Genomic DNA, 24,137 nt, shown 5'->3' on the forward strand with positions numbered 1-24,137 from the left:
GATGCTGAAATGTTTCAACATTTAAAAAATAAAGTTTAACATTTTCATCCCAAAACGAAAGTCATGTTCAGGACTGTTTTTTTTATTTTTATTTTTTTATCATTCTGAGTTGTAACGATAGATTTGGGAAAATGCCAAATCAACAAACAATATTTGTAATGACAAAACTTATGACTTTAGTTTGCTAACGATGGTTTTCGGAAACGTACTTCAGTTTGTTGTTTGCCTAATAATTGATAATAAGCTACACTTTTATTTAAAAAACTTGATGTAATACTTTTGTGTTTTAAAAACAAGTATTGTTTTTATTGCATTATTGTTTTATTTCTTTTTTCTAAATCTTTAGGAAATGTTTTGGGTACATCAAAATCTGTGGTTCTGATGATTATACGACAAGCTAATCTAGCAAAATAAATAAATCTCATAATTAAATAGAAAATGAGGCAAATAACTGCAAAAAGGTCCACATTTTGAGAAAAAAGAACCATCACTTTCACACGGCTGGCTATGGGCCAGATTAATAAAAATAATTTTATTAGCATATATTAATTTTATTTTACTTTAAGGTTTAATAATAATAAAAAAGCCAATTGTATCAATCATGCAAAGCATATTTGGCTTTTATCTAAAATGTTTTGACTGACACTCATTTAATATGCAGTAATATTGTGAAATATATCTGCTCAGCCAATCAGATTTGAGAGTCAGAAAGAATTTTATATGTGTTAAGTTCACATGCAAAAGCCTCTAAGTCTCATTTGAATTGTTCTTCTAAAATGTTTTTTTTTTCAGCAGCTCCCTGTGTGTAGATTTAGTAATTTTTTTATTTTTTTATGGCAACAAATAGGTTTTTATTGAAGAAAAAAAAGAACACAAACAGCAGGCTGAGGAAAAAAATGCTCATTTTAGAAGAAACTTTCATCAAATATACATACATTACATTTTATCCAAAACAACCTACAAATGAGTACAATAAAAGAAATCAAAGTAACAATAGGCCAAATATGTTTAAGTACTTAAACTATTCCTTATTTGTCAAAAGTAGTTTTTTTAACTTTATAAAAATGCACTTGCTATTTTGCATAGCTGCACACCACTGAACGCCTGCCAAATCAATGTTTCCAGCACACTGTCATGACGTGATGCAAACAGCATGATTTGCATTCACAGCTCCTCACTCTGATTTAGTAACAGTGATATCAGAGCTTGTCTTCCCCTTTCCCTCCCCTTAATCCTCCCTCTATTTTTTCTGCCATGTCTGTCTGTATGCTAGGGGCTGTGCAGTAAATGGCAAGACCAATTCACCTGGACTTCACTAGCTTGTAATGGGTGCATTATGGCTCCAGCCCCCCCATCCTGTCCTATCGTGAGGGCCAGAGGTCAACTCTCTACTCCCTGCTCCTGATTGAAGGCATTTATGCCAATTATGGGAAACAGCCTTTCTAGGCTAATGACCCCAGCAACCTTGGACTTTTTCTCCTGCTTGGCCTTGGTGACCACATTGCCTAAGGTCACCATCTCTTTATGAGTTCCTCTCTCTGCTTTTTGGGATCCACTGAATTGAGACGCATTTGCATTTTTCTGTATTCCGACGCAATACACGCAGCTGGTCTTTGTTATGCATATTCATCATGGATATGTATGTAATTGTGGTGCCTTAAATTGTGTGTAACAATTACAATCTTTCATTCTAATGAATGCTGAGTGTCTGAATTCTGCATTTCTATATATTTGTAAAGGTTAAACTGACCTAAAGAGACAGGACAATCGGTTTTCCAAACATTCATACAGCTGACAATAAATGCACAAGACAGCATGAGTCAGATCAATATCCTGCATTTCATTCAATTACCTTTATGGAATTAAAGCGTCTTTTTAACTTTTTCCATTAAATATAATTGCAGTTCATCTGCTTTCATAAAAAAGTAATAATGAAAAGGGGCCCATGGTTGAAGATTTGGGTTGAAGTAAATGATTGGGCTGGAGTTTGCTTACAGGGCCCCGTCATTACTGCTATTAGCCTCTGTTTGCAGGACAGAAGACGCAGACTATTACTGAAGCCCCATATGCTAATATTTCAATAGGTCAGTTTGGGTAAGGAAAACATCATTTTTTTTTTTAAATGTGTAAAATATTGAATTAAATATTAAAGTCAACATTACAGTTTGTTTGGTATATTAAAAGCACCAGAAAACTTCCAAAAAAGGTCAGGGTGATATAAATTAAATTATATTTTATTTTCCTCATTCCTTTTCTTTCGGCTTAGTCCCTTTAATCATATGAATAAAGGAATTTATTTATTTATAATCCACAAAAATTACATTAACCTCGAAGAGGAAAGATGCATTGTGCTAGGTTGTAGCAGGATTGCTATTTTCCACCTGCAGTCCTGGGCTCCGTTCTTCGTACCTCGCTTAAATGATCTAAGATTATTTGGCAGATCCCGGATCTTTTAATCTTGATAACTGATCTCTGTCTAATTTGGTTCTTCAAACGAGTTCGCGAATCAGATTAGAATGTCTGGATAAACTGATCTGAGATCGCTGCGTGTGTTGTAAAGGACAGATCTATCGATCCTCGAAATCATGATCAGCAATGCAACGATTGGCTGACGGCACATCAGCGTAATGACATCATCTGATTAATATTCAATTATCCATGTGAGCAAAATTACATCAAATTAGCAGTAAACGGCTTGTTAAATATGTCACGCAAGAACTTTCCACATTTGTTGTGAGCTGCAGGCTTTCCACTTTCATGTGTCAAGTGTATTCATCATGTATTTCAATGCAAATCAATGTATTTATTTCTACATTTAAAAAAGATTTTCTTTATTATAGTAGCCGTTTTTTAATCGGTGTAAAGAATAACTGGTTGTTTACAAAAGCGTTTTCATATTGGTAAAGGCGTCTGCAACTTTTGTGAAGCATCAAATCACTGGCATATTAACTATCAAAACATGTTTATGATTGCTGAAATGTATTATTGCTTTAAAAAAGTCACATATTGTGCATTTCTATCATACACAATTTGTACTAAAGCGATCTAAAAAGTTCATATCAATAAGTTTTCTCTTTGCACCAGGTGGCAGTCTTTGTACTTTCATTTCGAGGGTGCAGATTGCATACGTTTTATTAATATGTATAACTTAATTAATTTTATTAATGACTATAACTTTATATATATAGTTAAAAAATATGTACCATTTTCCCAAGTGTATATAACTACTACTGTAAGAAAATATCAGAATTCGGAACATACTTTCTGTATTATCTTTGCTTGAACTGAGCCGATCTAATCCTGTTTATATGAACTGAACCTGCTCCCGATCAGGTTTGACCTAGCAGAACTGTTGCCATGACAACAACTCTCGGATCAGCTTTGAAGAACGAAACGATCCTGGATTGTGTCAAATCGTCAATATCCAAATCCAGCTAACTGAGTAATCCACGTACGAAGAACGAACCCCTGGACAGGTAAAAATCAAAACAATAATATCCAGTAATTTAAAAGTCAGGCATAATCGCATATAAACTAAAACACTGACAAATCAAAAATCTCACTCAGTGTGTACAAATTCCATTAGACAAAAACCACCTCCTAGTCAGGGTTGAAAATGTCTTATAATTTGTACATGCGATCATTTCTGTTGGGAGAGAATTCCATAGATTTGTAGCTTTAGAAATAAAAGAAGATTAACCAAGAGAGGTCTTACGTCTAGGGACAATACATTCCTCTCTTACCACAGAACGTGTCGTTTGCGATGTTTTCTCTGATTTGGAATTTAATTTTATTCATTTTACGATAAAGCAGAAAGATTGTGAATAATTCAAAAAGCAAAACAAATATTGGAATATTTAATAATATTATCAAAACTTAAGAGACCAAGTTTTTTTAAGATTTTGCAGTGATGGTACAACTGAGGCTTTTTATGAATTTTGTGCTGTCATGCATAATGATTCCAAAATTGTGTTAAAGATAATTTACATGCCTGAGATCAGCTCGTGGAACAATCATAGTTTTTTAATACATACCAGAGGCCTCATAAGTCAGAGAATCTTTGATATGTTTAAAATTTCCTAGATTGAGTTTCAGTGAAGTAGCAAGTTTTAAAACCAAGGTTTGAGTCCAACATGATACCCAAGTATTTGAATTCAGTGACATTTTAATACTTTGCCATGTATTAAATTTTTTTAAAACATTTCCAACTTTCTATATATTTGAGAAACACATGGATACAGTTTTTTCAACATTGAAAGGTGAGATTTGAATTTTGCAACCATTTAAAAATAAATTTGCATTTCATTTGTTAATTTAGTAGCAACTTCGGTTGGATTTCATATAGTGGATGCCCATCCAGCTGCAACCCAGTACTGGGAAATTATTTTTGAACTAACATGAATTAAAACAGCAAGAATGAAAATCTGCACATGGATACATCACCTCAAAAGTCTTTATTGCATAATCAAATTGCACAAAAAGTGCTAAATGCAAGAAAGTACTAAATGTTGTCGGGTAAAAATCTCTTCCTCGCTGCAAAATTCAACAGCATACCTGCACTCTAAATACACAGACAATACTTTTCTTTGACTAATGAACAATAATTGTGCAGCATTAACTATTTGTAGTTCAACATTTACTAATACATTTATAAAATTTAAAGCTAGTTGGCACCATTTTCCCACACTTCCTAATGAAGGTAATACAGAATTAACTGAAACCGCAATTCATTGTTATTCCGCTTGTCCTGGCTCCATAATAGAGCGCATTTCTATTGAGTACACTAATATTGCCCTTAATATAGCTAATATTGCCCTTCATGACAACTGTTAGGGGGTGATTTTTTTTTTACAACTTATTCATTTAGTTTATATTGAGTCTGCATAATTAAGGGCGTGGCCACTTGAGTGACAGCTAGGTCTCGCTGGTCGCCTTCACTTCACCTCAGCGAATTCCGACTGATTTGCCGCTGAACTTGGCATATACATTGTATTTTTGTTTTTCTTTATGTGGCTTTATGCAGTCAGTTGCTTTTTGGAACTATTTCTTACAATTATCAGATTATATGGCATGCTGTGTGCACTTAATTGTGCTCACAAATCATTCACGTGGCCTCAATTTCCCAGGTAATTGAAATTCCTATAGCCATATACTTATAAACCATATCTATAAATGTATTTGTTTTACTTAAGATAATTTATCATTTAGAATTTTCTTTAGAGCTGTAATGCACTGCAAAATCTGTCAGATTGAATAGCTGTAGGCTCTAAAACAGTCATCTGAAACTTGTAATCTGTTTTATGCCTGGATTTTCTAAATAGCCTTGCATTTACTAACAAAGACTATATTTGAAGTATTTGGAAGTAATTTGCATTTTCTCCTGTAGAAAAACGTCATACGAACACTGTTTAGTGGCTCAATGTATTACAACTAGAGCTGCACGATTTTGCCTAAAATAAAGATCACAATTTTCTCACGATTCTGTAGATGTAAAATAAAGGTTAACATGAGTGGGCTATTATTGTTATTCTTAAACATGTGGTAAAACAGCAATAGGCTTTGTGTATCTGTACTGTTGGTTAAAATGCAAAATTTTGTATAAACTTGAACAGACTTTAGATTTGTCCTGGTCATGCTGATACGTCTGATGTTGAATTATTGTATTTGAGACATATGCAATCTGTAATTTCCTGCTTAAAATCTGTCACTGACGTGATTTTCGTGAATACAGAAGACTGGGTGGTTATTTTTGCATTACATATGCTACATATGTCAATACTATGTTCGCTTTCGGTTTAATATTCACTGCTAGGAGCGGTTCACTTCCCATGTGGCTCCCAAACGATCACTCTGTGCCACAAACTGAATGTTATTTATAACTTTATTAACTGTAATTCACAGCTTATGCAGGTTCTGTTTACTAAAGTAGACTTCATTTAGAGGCGCGCGCCCGCAGTCACTGCGGTAACAGCTGACGGTAAGCTCACATGATGTCTGATTTTGCGGTCGCAAATACATTACATGAAGACAGAAATGACATTTTTGGGATGAATTATAGAGATGTAACGGTATCAGAATTTCACGGTACGGTAATACCTCGGTATGAATGTCACGGTACGGTATTTATTGAATCATTTACAGGAAAAAACAAAACTTATGAAAATACTCCAAAAAAGTGCCAAAAGTGTCAATGACATACAAATTAGCCATCTATCTGTAAGCTTTGAAACAGGAACTTCAATTTTAATAACAAAAAATATATTAAACCATGTAAAAAATAAAGTTTCAATTTAGTATTGTTGAAAACTCATCACATTCAACATTTAATCACACTCAGCCCATCTACCCAGATGAGAGCTCTGCTAGTCGGACTTCTCATCAAGCATCTCCCGCTGGATATAATCTCACTATATTTATTAAACGGGATATTTCATTTATCTTGTTGTCTTTATCTAACGACATATTCCCTGACTTTGGTCATTGGAATCTATTACTTGTTCTCAGGTAACGTGTTTTGGCTGAGCGCAAAGATAAGTTAATGATTAATGTAACCACGTACATTCTGTATATTGACTGATCGCTTGCCTTTATTTCCTATAATGTATAAACTTATTGTATGTTATACTTTTAAAATGGCCATTATCGATTCTTAAAACTGATACTCAGCAAAAGAGAGGCTGTGTTTCGTATTTTCACTGAAATTGAAAGGAGGCAGTTGTTATCGGCTCCGTTTTGTTATAAATATCCACACAGTGAAGATGACGCTCATTTATGCAGCACGACGCCTCAACATGTCTGCTGTCTAAGTTGCTAATATTAAAATGAAAACAGGCAGTTCCTTAAATCATGTTTACATTTTATTGTTGACAAAGTGAAACAACGAAGCCAGGGTGATGTGAATGAAGTTATAAAGTACACTGTTCCCTTTGAAGATTTACCCGTGTCCTCGGTATAATCTGCTTTTCCATATCAAACTGAGAAGAAGAGACTGCAGCCTTGATCAAACTTGCGAAGTCTGAACTTACACGGAGATAATGCAGGACTGAACTGTGCGTGTTAGGCTACTTAATATTCAGGAAAAGCCCCAATCAGAGAGGCGAATGTCTGCAGCCCCGCTTCCGTTTTCAGATGTCTCCGTTTTCCATCATCCACACTGAGACGGAGCTGCAGCGTTTCAGAATGAAAACGGCCTCTCCAGCCGTGAAACCGTAAGTTTTACTGGATAGCAAAACTTATGCGTTTTCAAACTAAAACGCATTAGTGTAAACAGGGCCTTAGAGTTTTCCAGCTCTTTTCATCCCCGCTTCTAGCAGCACACTCCATTTCCGCATTACTGGATCTGTAGCGACAACAGACCGCAAGGGATGATGGTCAAGCATGGGCTGATGGCAATTGTAGTTTTCGCTACCTCCCGTTCGCTTCATTCGCCTGAGCAAATTTTCTCAGAAGACCTATAGTTTTACCGAGTCATGCGACTTCGGTAATATCGAAAAAAAATAATATTGCGGTATGACGGTATTTACAATACCGTTACATCCCTAATGAATTATATCTTATAATTACAGCATGTGACTCTTTCAACACCATTTGGAGGTGTCCACGTTGTTGAACAACTTATGAAAAACAATGTGAAGACTTGTGCCGCCACCGTTGCTTCTCTCCAGAACTTGTAAATATGATTGACAGAATCGTAGAAATGCTGGATTGAGATCGTCTAGGGGGTAGTATCGAGATCGCAATCTTTTTGCGATTAAGTGTGCAGCTCTAATTACAATAGTGTTTTTAAAAGACTAAACACTTTATTGATATAGTACACAATCAAGCACAAGTGGTCAGAACACAAGTGAGTCACAGGTAATGAAATATTAAGCGTTTCTCCCAAAGAAATGTCTGTCTAAGCAGAATGCTAGCAGACATCTGTTGCTCTGTCCATGCTCAGCCTCTTTGCCCTTATTTGGTTATCTCTGGTTGGAGCGATGACACGCAAATAAAATAGCACCGACTGGCCATGCCCATTTGTAGCTTCATTTTCGCTCTTCAGAAACCTATGGGTGACCTCACGGTTACCACGTCCATACCTTTTATGGTGTCGACATATGGCATCAAGGTTTGATTCTCGGCTCGAGTTCCTTTGCCGATCCTCCCCCTACCTCTGCTTCACACACTTTCCTGTCTGTAAAATCCCTACTGTCCAATCCCAATAAAGGTGAAAACAAAAAAATAATAATTATAAAAATATCTAAAGCTGTTGAAATCAATTAATGCACTGTGATTTAACATGAACTAGCAATGATGCACTTTATTTTCATAACTGAAGTAAAAAAAAAAATAAATAAAATACTGTAATATGTATTGCCCATTGCTTGTTTAATTTGTTAAATACATTAGGTAACATTAACAAATTGAACATTATTGTAAAGTGTTAACAAAATGGTTAACTAAATTTGCTGGCAAATAAATTTTTCTATGTTGTAAAATGGTTACGTTAAAAAATGGAGTAGAACTGTTTAGTAAATTTATTTTTATACAAAAAAATCTTTTGTTAAATTTTGAATTAAATATTTTAGGGATGCACCGATATGGATTTTTTGGCCGATACCTATAACCGATAATTCTTCAGACTTGGAGGCCGATAGCCGATATGTATAGGCCGATAATTATAAATATTTCAAAATGGTATATTTTTATACAGCAAACTTCATAAAACATTGAACTGCTCTTATGAACTAAATAGTCTATACTCAAAGCAAAAAAAGCTTTAACTTCAAAATTGCAAGGTGATTATAGACCTATATTCACAATTTCACATAAATCAGCATGCAAAAAATACATTACTTCCTTTTCTTCATAGCAAATTAACATGCAACTTGACTGTTGCATAAAATTAATAAGGTTAAAAAACTAAATAGGATTTAATCAACAAGCAAGTTAAATATATTTAAATAAGATGAAAATGAAAGAGCTAAGGATTGAAACCAGCTCAAATGGTATTGAATAAAACGTGTTACAGTGATGTACACATGTCCAAATACATCATGTCCAAAAAAGCCTTTTTTTAGAGGTGTTTTGACAGTTCAGAGCCACCGTACAAGCGAACAGCTAAATATATATAGTACGGTTAGAGAATGCGGCACAGATTCATCCTATTTGGCGTTTTAGATTCTTTTGAACATTTAGCTGCTGCTTGTCAATCAGACAACGCTTCTGCGCTCGTTCTTGCTGTCAATTGTGGGAAAAATTATCGATGAAAAGTTTATGATAAACCGCTGAGAGTTTTACTTAAATGTAGAGGCAGAGTTGCTATCAGAATCAGATTTTCATACAAAACCTGCATTGAGCTGACTTTATGGCAAACACAGAGCAGAATATAAAGACAGAATGAGGGGCTGGTCGAGAGCCTCTATGACTGGATTCACCTCTCCCCCGTGCTACAGAGTGTGTGTGCGGTGACAGCTCGCGCACTCGTTATAATATGAATATTCCGATCAAACTGAATACATCTTACATCAACAACACATGACAAGCAACGCGTTGATAATAACAAATAATCAGATTACAAACAACCGTTATGTTTACACGTGTTGTAAAATGTGCGAGTCCGGCTGCAGTTTGGGGTGTGTGTGTGAAGTGGAGAGGGAGAGAGAAAGGAGGAGCGGTTTTTGGGCAATGAGACTATTTTAGGTGACTGATTTGTTGTACCACACGGAAAGTAATAAATATTTTGGACTAAGTTTCATGTATCCTCGTTCATTCACCGGCTGCAACTAAAAGAGAAGGCAATTCACCACGAAACTAACATTATTCGGCCCTGGAGTAATAAGTTAAGTTCCCCTGCTATCTCTACACAACAAAGAAACATAACAGGAAAGGTTTACACATGTAATATTTTTCCTGAGATTTTTTCCATGTTTTTCCAAGTCCATGTTTATTAATATTTATTGAGTTCACACTTTAGGTAATTTGAAATTCCCTAAAATATGAAATCTACAATCCATTAAAATTAAAACAACATTAAAAAGGCTATGTTTTTAATGTTGACATTATTTATTGCTCTGTGAAATAACCAAAAAAAAAAAAAAAATGTTGAAACCCTCTGCATTAGTTGATGTTCCTTTGAAAGCCTTAAAACATGTTGCTATTAAAGTAAGAATGGGGAATCTACTGTTGTGCCTCAAACACTGAAAACCCAAAAAACATGATGCTGGAAAATGTTTGTTCCCATAGGAACCAGGCTGAAGCGTTTAATACTCCCTGTCCCTGTGTTTCTCTCCCCTGCTCCCCTTTTAAATGCAGACCTGGAAGCCTAATCGAGCAGCACCTATTGCTCCCGCTGTGAGATTATCAAGTAAATTATTTTAAGATCAAACGACCAGCAGTAACAATGAAGCCTAGTGCAAAATCTTCTGAGGTCATCCAATACCCCCCCTTCACCATCTCCACCTCCCCTTTTCTCTCAAATTAAAGCTCAGTGGGGATCTCTCCGCACCTCTCAGGTGAATTCCCACAGTGCCCTACATCCTCCCATTAGTAGCCTTTTAGCTGCAGGCTAAGGTAGGGCTCGCTAATTGGCCTCGGGAACAAAACTAACCCTCTGACAGGCACAAACTTGCGGGGAGTGAAAATGGGCAAATTGCCCCAGTCCCCGGCAGCTGCTGCGTGACCAGAGGCAGACTAGACCTTACCAGCTCGTCAACTGTATCAAGGGGCAGTTAAACACTGAGTTTTACTGACTACAGTGTTTCTGTTGAAATCTTCAGTGTGTGACAGAGAGAGAGTTTTAAAGGAACACTCTACTTTTCTTGGAAATAGGCTCAATTTATTAGTCTGGAAATGTGAAATAGTTGAGTTTTACAATTTTGAATCCATTAAGCTGAAATTTGGATCTGGGGAGAGCACTTTTAGCTTAGCTTAACATTGATCATTGAATCGGATTAGACTATTAGCATCTCACTCAAAAACCATAAGATAGTTTTGAATATTTTTTTCATTTAAAGCTTGATATTTTTGTCACTGGCTTTATCAACACAAATTGCTAAAACCAAAAAGTGTGAACATGCTCTTTTGTATTATTATTATTATTATTTTTGCTCATAAATCTGTAATGATTTGAATATGGATGCTGAAATATGATCAAGCAATCAAGGCAATATATATATTTTTTTACAATTGTTAGAAATGATGTAGTGAAAAGTTGTGTGAGTTTTTTTTTTTTTTTCCTAAAATATGAGACACATTGGTGGTTGTATTGTTGATATATTTTTTTTTAAATACTATATTGGCTGAATATTCTCATTAAATGCCTTTTTCTTTAATATCACAAAGTTGCACAGGGTAGAAAATTACATAAACTGTTGTCACAATTAATATCGTTACAATGCACACGTAACTGCCAGTATATGTACCTAAGTCAAATTAAGTGTACATTAAAAAGCTTTGCTTCTGAGTTTTTCTGAATAAAAAAATGCTGGGTTGTTGTAACCAAAAGTTTGGTTAAAATATGGGGTCATTATTATTTTATTTTTCAATTAAATTTATGTTACTTTTTTAACCCAACAGACCATACAGTATATGACACAGCATAGGATTCCGACAAGGGTAGATTTGCAGTGAGGTGCATTTCTGCTGCTTGATCAATGTACTTATAAAAAATTGTTGAAACAAGACAATTCATTTCATCACAAGTTTTTTTTTTTTTTTTTTTGGGACAACCTAATTGTTTTATGTTCAGTCCACTTAAATTAGTCAAAACAATTAAGTTAACTTAATTGATTTGTGTTGGGACAACTTAAAGGAATTGTGTGGAACCCAGAATTTTTTACAAAGGGAGCACAATCTCTCTACATTTCATAGTTATTTTACATTTTGTCAAACTGTGCCAGTTCTTATACATTTATATCTGCTTATTCCTTAGCGATGTTATGTTTAGGGTGAACCTTCGTTGTCACTTTTTCCTCTGTTAAAATGTTTTACATTTCACAGCAAACAACAATACTCAAACAAAAGACGAAGAAAAACAGTTGCTTTCTTGTGAAATCAGGTTTGGTCATTTCTTGTCATTATGTCACAAGCAAATATTTAAAGTATTGTTATGTGTAGTTTAGAATGTAATTTTACAGAATGGCAGGCCTCTGAGTATCCCATGAAACGCTTAAAGATCAATAGGGAGATGCATTCAGTGCTGACAACAAAAGTTTGTCTTTCCATTGTAATGCAATGCTAATGCTAATTAGCAAAGCTGCCAAAGAATCACACAATGGCTTTTGAACCTGCTGCTGCTGGTCGCAAAATCTGCTGTCATTCCTGTCTTGCACCCTTACTCCTTTGTCCATCTTGTGAATTCAGCCTAACATTATGGTGTTTTGTTTATACTGACTTAAAAAAGGGTAAATTAAAAAAAAAAAAAAAGTCTAATTGGAAGTCAAGTTACTTCAACAAATTCAAGTTTGTCAAAATTGTATCTAATTGGAAAAATAGTTTTTCATAAAAATATAGATAAATAAATATAGAATATAGTTAATATAGAAATGGCTAAGCAGAATTTTAACGTATGTTTTTTCTTTTGTTTTTAATTTAGTGTTAGATGATCAGAAATGCAATTAATTAAGTCAAAAGAGATGCGGGACAGGTGAATTGGCTTAGCTAAATTGTCCATAGTGTATGTGTGTGTGTGTTTGTATAAGAGTGTATGGGTGTTTCCCAGTGATGGGTTGCAGCTGGAAGGGCATCCGCTGCATAAAACACACACACACACACACACACACATATATATATATATATATATATATATATATATATATATATATATATATATGTGTGTGTGTGTGTGTGTGTGTGTGTGTGTGTGTGTGTGTGTGTGTGTATGTATATATGAATGTATGTTTCTTTATTTAACCAGATAAAAACCCATTGAGATCAAGATCTCATTTACAAGGGTGACCTGGCCAAGGGGTCCGCAACACAGGACTTAAGAAAAAAATTATAATAAATGATCACATGGCAGCTACTCAATGCATTTAGGCATGTACCCATGGTCAAGATGATCTGTGAACTTTCAAACTGAGCATCAGAATGGGAAAGAAAGGTGATTTAAGCGACTAAGTGAGAGTGGCATGGTTGTTGGTGACACAACAGCATGAAAGCATTCATCCATCCAGCCTTGTATAAACGGTTAAGGCTACCTCTAATGGTGTGAGGGATATTTTTTGACACACTTTGGGCCCATTAGTACCAATTGAGCATTGTGTGAGTGCCACAGCCTACCTGAGTTGCTAACTATATCCATCCCTTTATGACTACAGTGTACCCATCTTCTGATGGCTACCAGCAGGACAACGCACCATGTCATAAAATGCAAATCATCTCAGACTGGTTTCTTGTACATTACAATGAGTTCATTGTACTCAAATGGCCTGTACAGTCACCAGATCTCAATTCTTTAGAGCACTTTTGGGATGTGGTGAAACAGGAGTTTCACATCATGATGTGCAGACGACAAATCTGCAGCAGCTGCGTGATGCTATCATGTCAATATAGACCAAAATCTGAGGAATATTTCCAGTATCTTGTTGAAACTATGTCAAGAGGGAATGAGGCCGTTCTAAAGGCAAAAGAGAGTCCAACCAGGTACTAGTAATGTGTGAGTGTATGTGGCTAAGAAATAACTAATTATAATTACATGTACCAAGCACATTTTTTTCTGCTGGGCCATAAAAAAGTCCTATAACCCTATAATTCTGAAATCTCATTATTGGTTTTAAAAAAATATTCTGTCTTAAAACATCTTAAAATTGATTTGGTAAATCCTGCAGGAACCCTGCTCACAAAAAAAATATAAATATTTTTAAGAGTGTACACCCATGTTTCATGTCAATACTTTTTCAAAAAGAGAAACCAGCGTGAAAAAGCGTGTTAGACCTAAAATATATGACATTATAAACTGCTTTACTTAAAAGCAGCTCCTGAAGACAGTATATTAATTTATAAATTAGCAATAGATTGCTGAATACCTGGGAATATACATGTTCTATTGTCTAAAACAACACTTAGTGTGTGCGAGAGAGAAAAAAAAAAGAGCGAAAGAAAATGTGTGCCATTAGGTAAGTTCTCAAGCCATTATACAGTGATTACCCAAAGAGCTTATGAAAGGTTGCTTTGATAGTGTGTTTTTAAATGGGTCAAAAAAGCTCCTCTCGGTTCAGGGTAATTGGAACTTGAATCAATTGTTGGTAATGTATGTCAGCATCACACATCAAAGTCATTCATTTAAGTCTGTCTGAATGAAGTCTGTGGATTGTGAAGATGTTTCTGGAGCGCTCTAAAGTTATTACTGGAGTGTTCAGAGTGAATTCCTCTGATAGCTTGACAAAAGTAATGCAAAGTAACTACAGTGACAGTAAAAAAAATGCTCATTTAAATGGATAGATCACCCAAAAAATAAAAATAAAACTCACTCACGTAATAACAAAGTAAGTAATAACAAACTCTTTACTAACCCTAACTTTAACCCTGACTAAAATTAAAATACAATTTGAAAGAAGCATAAAACCTGTAACCATGTCTTTGATAGTAACAAAAACGTATATTTTGGAAGCCAGTGTCACAGGTTTGAAGATTTCTTCAAACTTTATTATTTTATGTAAAAAAAAAAGAAAAAAGAAAGTCAATCATGTTCGGAACAAGTCAAGGATGAGTAAACAATGATGACATTTTCAGTTTTGGCTGAACTGTGCGTTTAAATTTTCATTGGAATCAAAAGCTAGGGGAAGATTTTTAAAAGAGCAAGAGATACGGCAGTGTCTTTGGTTGAATTTTGGGAGGCAGTGTCATCCATCACATGCCCTAATTCCTGATGGCCTCCTATTGAGAGTTTGAAATGTGCATGTAATTTAATTTGAAGCCCCCCGGTCACTCTCTGCATCCTCCTCGCATGTTTGTCAATGTGCTGTAATCTCATGCTCTGTGGGACTTTAAGTGCTGATGAAATCAGATTGTCGAGTGTCATGTCATTAAGAAGCGCTGCAAATCAAATGGCTGGTGAAGTGCTCAACACGTTTTATCACTGTCTATTTCAGCAACTTGTGACAGAGGTGTTTGCCTGGTTGGTGCATTATGTTTTTTTTTTTTAAGAAACAGTTTACTCAAAAATGAAAGGACAATTTTGTGTTTACAGCCACACAGGTTAAAAACTGATGGTGTCCATGTTTCTCTGACACTATTTTATAGGAATTCTTATGTTAAGAAGTGAGATGTAGAAGTACGATAAATTGGCCTAAAATTAAAATCTTGATAAATTTAACATCTTAACTCAATTACGATTAATGAACAATTATTTTAATTGTTAATTTAATTTTTTTTTTACTCTCGCTCTCACGGTTCAATGACAAGATTTGTAGAGTAAGTATACTCAGATTTTTTTATTGTTTTTTTAGGTTGTATAAAAATAGCCTTCTGGCTAATTCTGGTGCATTTTCAGAAATGCTAATTAATGTACACTGTCCCTGCCAAACAAACAAACAAACAAATAAATAAATTATAAGTGAGAGATTTTTGAATGAAGGGTGCCTTACTTGATTTTAAAATAATTGAAGGAAACACATGTACTATCTATGAGTATTTATTGAACTTCAACATTGAAAAAGTGAAATTAAAACACACATTGCCCAAAACCAACAGTCACTGTTTTATAAAAAATAAAAAACAATAACTTGCCTTTTTTGTAAAATAAATAAAATAAAATATTTCTAAATGAAGTAACTCTCATATATTCTGTAAATATTGTTTTAAACAGTGCATTTCCTGAACCTCCTGTAAACAAATATTTTAATCTAAATAATAATTTTGTTGTAATGGAAAATATGCCGTCATATTTGGCACAGCTTCCAGCCATCGTCAATGTATTGCAAATCTGCGATGGGTAGTTACATTTTTCGAAAGGTTTGCAGGCATGTGACCACGTGAAGGAGGTGGAACCTGTGAAATCAGCCTTAACAGAGTGGGGTCATGTGACTCCACACATGGTAGGGAAAGTAATTGAACAAATGACGTGAAAAAATTTGATCGATAATAGGTTTTGAATTTCGATTACTTTTTGATTAATCGCTCAGATCTTGTCATTAACATGGCACCATTTTCAGTGTTGAATGAATTTTTTTCCTGTTTTTGGAAAACAATTATCATCTTTGGGTAAACTTCAACATTTTCATTCAACATGATTCAATCATGCAAATGTACCCTTTTGTGGTTATGGATTATTTTTTTCTTTTTGCTGTTTCACAAATTGTTACCTTTTCCCCCAAGGATTAACACTGTGTATGAATTTATAAAACAAACAAAACTGATCGATCTCTTTAAGGTTACCTATGATTTTTTTTTTTCACTAATATAGTGTGAATAGGATTGAATGCACACTGAAAAACATGGTTCATTGTAAATTGTTGCAAATAAGTTATATGGGCTGAATTTAAACAAACAAATGAAGATGAACATTACAAAATATAATTTGTTTGTTTAAAATTCAGCCTATATAAAGTGTTTACAACCACTTACTATAAAAAATTGTGAATCCAATGTAGTGAATTCGCTGAATCATGTTTTTTCAGTGCACTCATATTTTAATATCCATTTATTAACAGTTTCTGTATTTTTCGCAGATGTTTCCATACAAATCTGTATGCACTGTAAAAAGATCTTCCTGTGTTTTTTTAGTTGAATCAAATAAACTTTTTTAATCATCTCAACTTCAATCAGTCAAACTAACTAAAATATTTTTTGTTAAACTTTGTATAGCTACACATATTATAGTTGAAACTTGAATAACTTATTAAGTTAAAGTAACATAATAACATTTGTTGTCATGGTTTTTTGTCATTTTATTTTTTACAGTGCAGAAACTATTTCCGTACAGATGTTTTTGTTTGTTTGTTTGTTTGTTTGTTTTTTTGTTTGTTTGTTTGTTTACAGTTATAAACTCCACTCTGCTGTTTGGTAGAGTGAATTTTATTGACATTGTTTGAGTATTTAGAAACAGTTTATTAAGAAATAATATATATTGAATTAAGTCTGTAAAATAACAGACACAAGTGCTGGCAGTTTACAGGCTTCTGTACCAAAATTTACACTACCAACTCAGACATTATATAATTTCGAATTACTACAAATGTCACTTTTCGTACTTTTTGAACATCAAAAGTTTTTTGGGGGAAAAATCAAGGTCTCATAATGCAATACAAATGCATAAATAAAAAAGATGTATCACAAAATGCTAATTCTGTTCATTTACAAACATTGTTTACCGTGTACATTAAACTCTCTAAACACATATTTTCACCTAGCAGAGAGCAGAGTGATAGTGGTTGTAAAGAGTAAACACTCTCATTCACTGTTTGACGTATACTTTCCACCGCAGACTCCTGCTCCTCTATCCTACGGGCCCCTAAAGCAAAACAGAATCGCTGCTGTGCCACCACAACATGGTGGCTTTTCACACATGATTAGTTCTGCCATCAGCAGCAGGTCTGAGACAGGAGCAGCAGCTTTCCTAAGCAGATTTTGTCCTATAGCTGACCCTATCATTAGGCCCTAATAATCCAGCGCCACAGCTGAGTCCGCCAAACCATGCAGCTCTCGGCTGTATCTGGTCTTGATGACAGCAGGGCTGCGGGAGGTCGTGATAAATAGCGACGGGAGTCATATTCGGGACACAATGACAACTTGTCCTCTATCATTAGTGCCGTGTGGGTGCTGGTGGCTGTGGAGCCCGGGGAGCAGGACACACAGATGGCACTGCCAGCACCTCTCTGCTGTAGAGATGGCAGTGAGAGGACTCTGTTGCCGTGTGGCTCATTAGCCTTGACCACCTGATCACAGGTGTTTGCTAGACGATGATGTAGAGATTGACTCTTGCTGTTATGAGTGAGCGCTGATAATTAATTAATGATAAAGTCTCTTTTACACTTCGAGAACATTAGCTGTTGGTGGTTCATTTCACTGTGGCGACCCCTGATTAATAAAGCAGAGTTCATATGGACCTGGAAAACCTGGAGAAGTCCAGGAGAAATTTTGACAAGGCATTTTCCAGGCCTGGAAAAGTTATGGAAAAATAAATAAACCCAAAATGTTATGGAAAAGTCATGGAAGTTTATTTAACAAATACCTGCATACTTGAATATATTTGAGGTGACAATATTGGGTAATTTTCAAACACAATTGCGATGTCTATTTCTTCAAGTGACATTTTCTGTGTGGGGCAAAAAGCTACTTGCAGTTTCAGCACCAGTATACTAGAGGAACTCTGTTATAGGGACTAGCAACTAGGTCAGTTCCCCAAAAGCTAATTTTTAACCTAAATGTTCTTCTTCATTTTTAAACTATCTCTAGAACTTCTGAAGTGACGCAAGCCAGCCAACAGCCACATCAAGTGAGACATTCCACGAAATCATCAAGGATGTAGTTTGATTTTGTTACGTTCAGCCAAATATGAAAGGTAATGCTTTTTATATGTATTTTAACTTTAAAAATATAATGTGCAATATATCATGTGGAGTGAATCAACATACTGTTACCGTGACTGACTTGCAGTATCTGTTTTTATAGTGCAGGGTTACCCAGCTGGTACCTTGATATCAAAATGACATAACAAAAAACAAGTCAAAAATACAAAAAAATAAATAAATAAAACCTTGACATCTATTTGACAGCCACACCTTGATTCCATTAATCATTTTGACCATCAAAATAATGACATGTTATAATTTCTTAAAGGTTTTATTAATCTGAAAACCTTAATTCTAAACTTGTATCCTTACAATTCATTTAAAAACATGTCAAAATCAATTACAGGACAGTGTTAAGGGCCATTCAGATATTATTCCTAAAAACGTATGAAAAGTGTGAGGTGCATCTGCTATTTTACAGGCAGCCATCAACCGTTCTCTTAGATGATGAACTGATAAAACAATTGCTGCAGCTCTCATATAAAATTTATTTATAGAGAAAATATATAATCATAGCAGTGTTTTGGTGCTCTGTGTTTGTCCGAGGTAATTAATCCATTAAGTGTATATTCCATACAAAATATGAAGCTGATTGGTTTTAGTCACAGGACCAGGTGCATGTTGCTTCCTATTTGCACACAGTAGCCATATGCTCAATTGGAAATAATGAGCTTGCCAATACAAAAATGCAATATTTGAACGTCCCACCATTTCGACATCAAAGTAGTACATTGACATCAAATCAATTGACATTTTCTTATATATTTTTAATGTTGTTTTTCAAGGTGCCCACTGCTCCTATAACAAAACTAGTTCCAGTTTCTGTGGTACAAAAACACTTTAAAAATGGTGTTTCTGTAAATAGTTACAGGAATTAGAGGCTTTTGTGCTTGCAGTTATAACATTTCAGTTATAGGTACTATCTGCCAGACCAAACTTGCAAGATGTCATTTTCCTCTGACCATTTATTTATTGATTTGGTTACTTTAGAACTCTAACTGGGAGCTCTGAAGTTGCAATTGCTGGACGAAAGCTTTGCTTGTTCACAATTTGTGCTGCTCTTGGTAGAGTTTACCGTTTATTATGGAAATGGTTGCTGAACCTATGCACTTTATTTTTTGCATTGTCAGAATATCTACAGAACGTTTCACTCCCATCTCACCTTTACAGGAGTGTGCTTTCATGCTTATTTGCCCTGTTTAATAATTGTGACCCTAAGAGTGCACTCTGTGATGAAACCTTCCAAACATTTACAAAACAAATGAGCTCTGTCAATGGTATTGTAGGAAAAATTGCTGAACAGTTTAATTAAACTTTGATGAATGGCAAATCTTGTTGCAGTCACTTTTGGTTTTTACAGACAGAATAATGTGGGTTATTGATTCCCATATTTATTTTAAATGCAGTGTACATACACTTTAAACATTCCATTGTACATTACCTTTTTGCATATTTTTCTTAAGAACAATCTTGATAACTCACCAATTTAAATTTTTTTGCAATGCAGTATATTGTGTATCATTATCGTTAAATCAAGATGTGATGCAGTCAACACGCAGACAAAAATAACCAGAAAGTGATGTCAAAGAAAGCATAACTGCACAACCTCATAATTTAGTGTATATATTATTCAATCTTGGACAGTCATGGTTCTGGTTAAGTAACATGAGGTAAGAAATAGAATAAATAATTCATGATATTTATGGAACTTGTATTTTAAATTGTTGTGTTTAAAAGATTTATTCAAATAATAAAGATTAAGAAACATACACGAGAAAAAAATAAATTACTTTTACTTTATGATTACCACACATCCAATTGACATTGAATCTTTTAATAAAAAATTGTAAAGTTTTCTAAAGTTTTCTAAAGTTTTTCTAAATTTTTAAATATTTTTAAAAAACTCAAATTTCATCACTTGATGTAAACAGATTTTGTAAACAAATTAAACAGATTTTTCCCCAGTAATTGTTCCCACACTATGTACGCAGCTCTTCCTGTCATTTGGCAACACATTGCGCACTCGCTAGTCAGAGAGACGCCATCTACGTTATCTTCACTCTGACACCTTTGAAAGTAATCCATTAAAATAACAATAAACGGATGCAAAAACAAAACAAAAAAGAGGCAAATGTCTTTGATTTACAAAAGCAAGGCTTCTTGTTCTTAATTTTAATGTTGGGACCTTTGATTTCCTCTTCAATGGAAGGCTTAACTGATGCTAAGAGTATAGGGCAGTAACTGAAGACAATGAGAGCTTTCAAAGTTTAAGTGCCCATTCAAATGCTAAGAAAGCAATGGCTAATTATATAGTTCTAAGACGCTTGAAAGTCTCTTATCTGTCTTACATTAATGCCGAGTCACTGATGTGCTGTTTATTTCCCAGCAGTCATCTGGTTTCCTGCCCAATGAATGACAAGAGAGGAAGAAGGAGGTCCAAGCCTCTAATGATTCTAGTGAATTTAGATTTCAATAGGCCACTGGCCTTAATGACAGTCTTCACAGCTCTGCTTCATGGGGGAAATGCTTAACTCTTCTTTCTTTACAAAGATCCATCAGCGTTTATATTCCTAACATCTCATGTTAAGAAATGTTAACCAACCAGTTCTGGCTTCTCAATCAGTTTCTGTTGTTTGTATAATGTAAAAACTGACCAAAAATATGCCAATGTTTGCCTTGACTGCCTAAACAAGCATTTGGCACTCTGTCTTGATTGAAGTCATTCATCTCAACCATTATCTCAGTATCTTCTCATTTAAATTAGCGAGACAAAAGCACTCCAAAAGAAGAAAAGTTGTTTTAAAGCTGTTTGCGATCTTTGGCGATGCTTTAAAATGGCACTTCTTGTTTTTGTACAAGAAAAATAAAGAAAAATAAATGTAACACTCTTTCTATCTTAAAAAAAAAAAAAAAAAAACTGGCTAATTTTAAACCCTTCCGGCATCCCAGATCCCCCATGAGTTCTCCCCAGGGATGCGGATGTGCAAAACAATTTTTCTTTTTTTCCAGCCAAATAAAAAAGTACCATATCGCACAAAGCCAGCTTAAATTAGTTGTTGCCAAGCAACCAGCATCAAAAGGTCCATTGCTTTGGGTTGAGGATGCCTGTAATTTAACACTTTGTGGGCACACTGAAATCACAATCAGCTAGCCAGAGTTTTCCGCAATTAGACCATCCCTGCACCCCAATTTACCAGCGCTGCCTATAGACAGAGTTCTGTAGGTGCTCAGGCTGAAAGCGTTTCATGTGCTGAATAACAGAAAGACAAGTATTGATGGTCACATTCACTGATATAGAATTTTAGAGGAGCTGTGTGTAAGAATTTGTAAGTATTCATTGCTTTTTTTGGTCAATGTTTTCAGCTTGTAGCAAAACTTTAAAAATAAAGACATTTCTTGGCATTTTTGCAAGCCTGTTGAGTGATTTTTATATGAAGGAAGGTTTTCGCCAGAAAAATCAAAAGGATCTCTTTGGTTTTATATTACACCCAAACGGAAGATTGTGTTCAGTGCTTAGGTTAATGCTTAAAGAGGAATTCTGTACTTTAATTTGAATTAGTGATGGGAAGATCTTTTCCGCAAAGTAGATCTTTCAGACAGTTTGTTTTTGTTTAAAAAAAAAACTGATTATTGTTTTTTTTTATGCTACAATGTAACGACGTCCACGATAATGTAATGAAAACCCTCCTTTTTGAGGAGTCAACATATCAAAACTCAGTCAGCAATCATAATTTCAGTCAGTTAAAACATCACCATGATCTGAAAAGTTCTTTCAATTAGGTTTTGCAACCCAAATGAAGCATGATTGACTTACTGTTTAAATTCCATTTTTCCTTTCCTAACTGCTGTTTTCTCACTGCTGTCATTTTGCTTTATCATTGAGAGGAAATTGATCCAGGCGACAATGTTTGTTGTTAACTGTATCATGGAAAAGGTCTTTCCAACTTTCTTAAAGTCCCTGTTGTTATTAATATCAAGGGTTTCTGAAACTTCCATAAAATGAGCTGTCACTTAGGCCCTGTTTACACTAATATGTTTTATTTTAAAAATGCATAAGTTTTACTGCGGTTTGCATCCGTCCACACTACGCCGGAGTTTTCGAGCGCCGAAAATGCAGCACTTTGAAAACGCTTTAGAGGCCGTTTTCGTTCTAAAATGCTGCTGCTCCACACAGTCCCACACAGTTCAGTTTGACATCCTCTCCCTGTTCAAACTTTGCAAGTTTGATATGGAAAACAGACTCCTGAAGACACGTCGGGTAAATATTCAAAGGTAACAGTGTACTTTCAGTATTGTAATAATAAAATGAAAACATGATTTAGGGAACTACTTCATTTTTGATATTAACAACTTAACAGACATGAAAAATGTGGAGGCTTTGTGTAACTACATATTTATATGAGCGTCATCTTCACTGTATGCATATTTATTACAAAACAGAGCCTATAACATAACTGCCTGTTTTCATTTTCAGTGAAAATATGAAACATACTCTCTCTTTTGCTGAATATCAGTTTTAATAATCAATAATGGCAATTATAAAAGTATAATGTACAATAAGATTATACATTATAAAAAATAAGTACAAGCTATCATTCAGATATGCAGAATCAGCGTAGGCGGTTTCATTAATTATTAACTTATCTTTGAGCTCAGCCAAAACACTTTACCTGAGAGCAAGTAATAGATTGAAAAGACCAAAGCCTGAGAGTATGTTGTTAGATATAGACAACAAGATGAGTTAAATATCACGTTTAACAAATATAGTGAGAATAAATCCAGCGGTAGATCCTCGATGAGCAGTCCGACGAGCACAGCTTTGATCTGGGTAGATACGTATGCTGCAGCGCATGCCAGAGAGTGTGTGTGTGGTCACATTATTTGCATTTTCAGTGGTGTGGTGTAGACGGAGAGCTGTTCAGAAACGCTGGGTGAAATGCTAGCGTGGACGTGGATGGTTTTCATTCTAAAACACTTTTTTAAAACTAAAATGTACCAGTGTAAACAGGGCCTTAGGTACTCCTCTTTAACTGCTCATAAATGCAAATAATTCCTCAGCCAATCACATGGCAGCTGGATTTGATTTATCATTTGCGCTGTCGGATTGAGCATTTCATTTATCATTTGAGTTGTTGGTTTGCGCATTTTATTTATAGTTTAAGCTTTTGATTTAAAATTTGGGTAGTTGTTTTTGAGAGTTTGATTTATTATTTGATCTATTTGGCATTTGAATTTTCATTAGAATTTTGTTAGGGAAAAAAAATCTATAAAACTTCCATACTTTCTGAAAGTTGACTAGATTTGAAAACATCTCTTCATTAAATGTTTTTAATTGAATTGGCCAGACTTAATGTAATAGTATATGTCTTAACATAGGCAACTCAAGAATATTAGTTCAATTCAGATTTATTTATTGTTTTGCTCTTCCAACATTTAACTAGTTATAGTAGAAATTTTACAATCCATGGTTAACATGTTTTGAGGTGGTAAAGTGGTATAAAGAAAGAAAATGCACAGAGTCTTTTATTGATTGTCTGTTCTGTAATCATACTTAGCATAAAATCAAAAGTAGTTTGTGTTTTAGTGCTTTTAGTTTAACATTTAATACCAGAGCAAAAATGTTCAAATTATAATGTGTAATTTCTT

The 24,137-nt window shown here is 34.6% G+C and overlaps 1 long non-coding RNA gene across 2 annotated transcripts in view; it reads left to right on the forward strand.

Moving 5' to 3' along the window:
* The window catches only part of LOC141378077 (uncharacterized), a 37,023-nt gene extending 15,126 nt beyond the window's left edge, over positions 1-21,897 (forward strand). Inside the window, exons 2-3 of one of the 2 annotated variants that reach the window (XR_015511267.1) lie at positions 18,376-18,481; positions 20,878-21,897. This is a non-coding gene — a long non-coding RNA (uncharacterized LOC141378077). The remainder of the gene's footprint in view (positions 1-18,375; positions 18,482-20,877) is intronic. The other variant, XR_015511268.1, reaches the window with a different exon arrangement.
* Positions 21,898-24,137: the final 2,240 nt, after the last annotated feature.

Source organism: Danio rerio, chromosome 16, assembly GCF_052040795.2.
Source record: "Danio rerio strain M-AB ecotype USA chromosome 16, GRCz13ab, whole genome shotgun sequence".
Taxonomy (NCBI): domain Eukaryota; kingdom Metazoa; phylum Chordata; class Actinopteri; order Cypriniformes; family Danionidae; genus Danio; species Danio rerio.